The sequence below is a fragment of the Microtus pennsylvanicus genome, chromosome 17 (genome assembly GCF_037038515.1).
Source record: "Microtus pennsylvanicus isolate mMicPen1 chromosome 17, mMicPen1.hap1, whole genome shotgun sequence".
In the NCBI taxonomy this organism is placed as follows: Eukaryota; Metazoa; Chordata; class Mammalia; order Rodentia; family Cricetidae; genus Microtus; species Microtus pennsylvanicus.
Genome location: NC_134595.1, coordinates 32485460 through 32491039, shown reverse-complemented (window position 1 = coordinate 32491039; position 5580 = coordinate 32485460). Strand labels below are relative to the sequence as shown.

The 5580-nt window shown below is 41.3% G+C and overlaps 1 pseudogene; it reads left to right on the top strand.

The window, feature by feature from the left end:
• The first annotated feature begins 4386 nt into the window (after positions 1–4386).
• On the top strand, positions 4387–5303 carry LOC142837063 (UDP-glucuronosyltransferase 1A8 pseudogene; annotated as a pseudogene).
• The last annotated feature ends 277 nt before the right edge of the window (positions 5304–5580 follow it).

The following is a 5580-nucleotide window of genomic DNA, read 5'->3' as shown; positions in this document are numbered from 1 at the left end:
TGGCCCATTAGTTCTAGTCTCTTATTGTCTAATTCTCACATCTTCAATAATCCATTTCTTTTTTTTTTTTTTGGATATTTTCGAGACAGGGTTTCTCCGTAGTTTTTGGTTCCTGTCCTGGAACTAGCTCTTGTAGAGCAGGCTGGTCTCGAACTCACAGAGATCTGCCTGCCTCTGCCTCCTGAGTGCTGGGATTAAAGGTGTGCGCCACCACTGCCCAGCCGAATAACCCATTTCTAATGATCTATGTAGCACCATGAGGTGGTGGCTTACTGGGAAAGATCCTAACCTACGTCTGTCTAGGGTGGGAGAATCATGGCATCTGCCTGACTCTGCTTTCTCCTCCCAGAATTCTGTTCTATCTACTCCACCCACCTAAGGGCTGGCACATCAAAGGCCAAGGCAGTTTCTTTATTAACCAATGAAAGTAACATGTAGACAGATGACCCTCCTACATCATTTCCCCTTTTTTATTTAAACAAAAAAGAAAGGCTTTCACTTTAACCTAGTAAAATTACATGTAACAAAACAGTTATCAAGCAAAAATTACAATTACAATATTTATATCTATTTTATCTTTTCCCATAATAATGGAAAACTATAACTGTCTATTTATTTCAACGCCATCAAAGACTTTAGAAAGATATAATATTACCTATGTAAACTGGAAATAAGAAACTTCCAAAACTCTAGAAATGACAGAGACATCTCACTGCCTGGACAGTCACCCAAAGTTTTTCTGTACCATCGGGGCATCCATCTTTGGCTTACAGGCCCATAGTATCCAGCAGACATTTCCATGAAGCAGGAAATTCCAAAGACAGTTCAGTCACTTTCTTTTGTGTCCTGCGGAATGTCTTGCAGACTCTTTCATGAAGCAGGAACCCCAAAAGACCATATCACCTTTAGGAAAGTTCAGCAGTCCTCTCTCTGTGGGTTCTTTGTGTCCAGTTTATGCATCAGTCCAGGCAAGAGTAGTTTCTTGCCCAAATGGCTAACCAACTCCATAAAGAGCCTCATCGATGCCCATCTTCCTCTTGAAGTAGCTGGTGCTAACAGGAACAGACATATCTCAGTGTCACGAAAAACCCTGTTATTAAAACATTTAAATGCCATATTCTTAGTCTTTTAAAGATATGAAGAATGTCCATCTAACTGAAATATATCTCTTTATATCTGGAAAATCTAACTAACATGACTACAAGCTTGATTATTATTGATGATTATCCATTAACAACCTATATTTCCCAATTATACATTACATTTTCAAATGAACTACGCAATCACAATACCTTAATCAGTATCAGAAATACTTATATGCATAAGAAAATTGACCTTAAAATCCATACCAATGCAAATTATTCATGTCTATATCATATCCCCCTTTAAATGTAAAAGAACATTTGTAAAGAATATCTGGGAATATGGAAGTGGTTATTTTTCTCCAAACTTCTTCCTCCTGTATAGTGGCACTGTTAATCAGGCTTTTTATAATATAACCTGTGTGCTATTTTTTTTTAGTCAGCAGTTGAGTGAAGAAAATTTTAGGGTGTTCATAGCCACCATTCAGAAGGGCCTGGTGTATCATACCATATTGGGATAGAAGCAATCCACAGGGTCTCATCCTCTGTAAAAACAAAAGAAGAACTTTTCAAAGCATCATAACCTTAGATCCAAATTCTGAAGTCAAGATACCTTTAGAACATATATGCAGGTATATCAGCTTAGCAGCCCATACAATGAAATGTCTCTCTGTACTTAGCTCCTTCACAGTTGAAAATTATAAAGAAAACACAGTAATACACAGTATCCAGGCTCTCTGAAAATTTTCCATTTTTACGTGGCTTATTTTTCTTTATTTCTTTTAATCTATAACTATCTGTACTCTCTCTCTTTAAAGACTTTATCCTTTTTTAAGACATCAACTTTATTCTCTATATTCTTTTTATTCTCTCTCCCAAGCCTATGTACACTCAATCAACATTGGGACACATTTAGAGGTCTTTAATACTGAATCTGACCTATTGTGAATCTGTAATTTTTTACTGTCCAGGAGCACTTTTGATTTGCGCCTTAAAATCGCTAAGCACTTAAGAATCTAAGCTGTGAGATTCCTAGGTCAAAAACAGGTACTGCTGTCTTGCTACACACAATCCAACATGGTGGAGCCGCTTATGACTGAATCAGTTGTGCCTCTGAGCTGTAGAGCAGACAGCTGTTCTGGATGTTGGCTCCACCTCTGTCCAATTTCAAAATGGAGGATGTACCATTTTCTACTAGTTCTGGGGCCACCATGTATTAGCCGCACTCAGCACTTTAACTCTGAGACTGAGCATGCAGCACAGAAACTCTTTTCATCCAAGTTACAGCCAAATCAGACAGGCAGAGCACTGTGTAGCCTGGAAACATCTCTCTGTATGGCCGCAGAAATCCGCCATGCTCTCCCACCAGCTTAAGCCTGATCCTGCCATCTACCCAGGTGCAGACAGGGAGCGCTGAGCCATTGCCGTGGTCTCTGAATGCTTTCTTTCGAATCCCGAGTGGGAACACAAACATCCAGTTCCATAAAAGCCATTAAAATGCTAAAGCCAGAGTTTGCACTGACAGCACAGTTCCAGGGAGCAGTGTTTTAAAATGACATGGCTTTTTGTTGCTTCTATTGCTGAAACAGGAAATCTCTCTATGGCACATGCTGGCAAACAGCAAAAAGCTGTGTTAAATGCTCTCTCCATTTTTTAAAGCCCACTCAGGTTGTTAAGTGAATTTAGTCCATCATGTTGGAGTGCCAGTTGTTGACCACGTTGGGCGCCATCTGTAGTGATGAGATGAGCAGGCCTGCTTTTTATCCCGCCTAGCTCCTGCACTACCACATTTACATCTGAAATAACAACACACAAATTGTATTCATTCAAACACTGCCTGGTCTATTAGCTCTAGCTTCTAACTGGCTAACTCTCACATCTTGATTAACCCATTTCTATTATTGTGTGTAGCACCATGAGATGGTGGCTTACCGAGAAATATCCTAACCTACTTCTGTCTCGGGTAGGAGGATCATGGCATCTGCCTGACTCTGCTTTCTTCCTCCCATAATTCTGTTCTGTCTACTCCACCCACCTAAGGGCTTGTCTATCAAAGGCCAAGGCAGTTTCTTTATTACCCAATGAAAGTAACATGTAGACAGATGACCCTCCTACATCACATGGGAAGAGAAAGACAAGATCTCCTGAGTAAATTGGGAACATGGGGACCATGGGAGAGGGTTGAAGGGAAGGAGAGGGGAAGCGAGGGGAACAGAGACAAATGCATAACTCAATGAAATCAATTTTAAAAAGTTAAAAAAATAAACACTGGATATGCTGTCATTATATCCTAACTCATTTTTCAGCCCCAGGACCAAGCCCAAATTCAATCCCTCCTCGTTCGAGACAGGGATTTTGGAGGTAGGAAGGCTTGTTCCATAAAGGGACAGGGTACTCAGGTGACAGACCAGGCCAGCAGATTATAACAACAGCGCCATGTAGAGCTGCCGTATGCACGTCAATTGTGAACATCACAATTTCCTTCAGGGCAAAATGTTTTAATCCCAGATGTACAGGGAAAGGACTTGAAGCCAATTCCTATGAGAAAAACCCACATGAGGTGTGGGTAGCAGCAGCATTGTCTGTAAACACAAGGGGGAAAAAAAAACCCAGATGCAGCAGTGGCAAGGGAGACAAATGCATGCTCTGTGGAGAAGGTCCCTGGGTAACGAACTAGAAGAATCACAGCCTCTCTATAGACTATAAGCTGTCTACAGCATTGGATGCATACAGGGGACAGTGTAACAGGAATGGTGGTCACCTTCCTTTTAGTCCCTGGAGTGATCTGTGCAGATGCTGGTCACCCTTATGTCAGCAGTTCAGAGAAAACAGTGTTGGGCGGTGGAACAAGAATTCTACTGCACATGTGCCAAGACAGCAGCATTGCTCAATGGCAGAGTTGTTTCAAACCACTGTTTGAAAGGCCAGGCTAAGGACCCTACCCCTAGACTTTGACCTAGTGGTAGGCAGCAAATCCCTTGAGAACACAGTCTGCTTTTGATTTGAAAACTACTCTAGAAATGCAAGATTGCTTGAAAGTTGTTTCTTTTGGTGAAAACTTTTGGATTCCTTTGCATCAGAATATTTCTTCGTAACTATTTGTACTCACATTGCCTTATTCTGTCCAAGAAAAACCTTATCTGGAATACAAGCAATGTGCCTCATAATAATTCATCACTGAGTATTGTTCCCCAAGTAAATCATTGTCAGAGATTATTGTTTCTTAATAGTGCAAGTACATGCCCTCCTGAGGGAGCAGATTTAACTCAGTCACACTTCCTCCTTTGTCAGAAGAGCTCAGTTTCTCAGCGGCTAGATTGCTCTGGGCTGAGCTTCTCAATGACTCCTGAAGGTTTCCCATCCTCCTTTTCTCTTTGTGTGTGTCTGCTGATGGCTTCTGGCTTTGCCCAGGCAGGCAGGCTGCTGGTGTTGCCCATGGATGGGAGCCACTGGTTCACCATGCAGTCGGTTGTGGAGAAGCTCATCCACAATGGACATGAGGTGGTGGCAGCTGTGCCAGAGGTGAGTTGGCAACTGGGAAAATCCCTGAATATTACAGTGAAGACGTACTCAATTTCTCACACCATAGAGGATTTAAACCGGGAATTCAAGTATTTTTCTGATACTCAATGGAAAACTTCAGAACAGAGTATGTTTTCTTCAATGTTCGGCTCAGCCAAAGGTTTTTTTGAATTAATATTTTCAAACTGTAGGAGTTTGTTTAACGACAAGAAGTTAGTGCAGTACTTGAAACAGAGTTCATTTGATGCTATTTTTCTGGATCCTTTCGATGTGTGTGGCTTGACTGTTGCCAAGTACTTGTCGCTCCCATCCGTGGTCTTTTCAAGAGATATATTTTGCCACTATCTCGAAGAGGGCACTCAGTGCCCCAGGCCCCTCTCTTATGTTCCCAGAGTTCTCACAAAATTCGCAGACACCATGACTTTTATGCAGAGAGTGTGGAACCACATCACCTATATGGAGGAGCGTGCATTTTGCCCCTATTTTTTCAAAACTGCTACAGATATTGCCTCTGAAGTTCTCCAGACCCAAGTGACTATGGAAGACCTCTTCAGTCAAGTGTCCATTTGGCTGTTACGCACTGACTTTGTGCTGGATTTCCCTGCACCTGTGATGCCCAACATAGTCTACATTGGTGGGATCAACTGCCACCAAGGAAAGTCACTTTCCAAGGTATGCTATATCTCCTTTAGCACATGAAGAGAGCCTTTGTTTTGGCCAAGAAAAGATAAATTCTTTACTGAGCTGTGATTTATCATTTACTTCACTGCATATGGAATTTTTTCCTTGGCTAGAGAATTGTTTTATGCCAACTCACTAATTAGGAATCAAATCTATATTGGTGCCCTATTGATATGCGTGTGTATACCTGTGAGGATATTACATTTACAATCAATGCTATAATATAAGTTTAACTATGTGTGTGTGCCTTCCTCTGTGTGTATGGCATATTCATGAAATTAGAAAGGAAATGGAG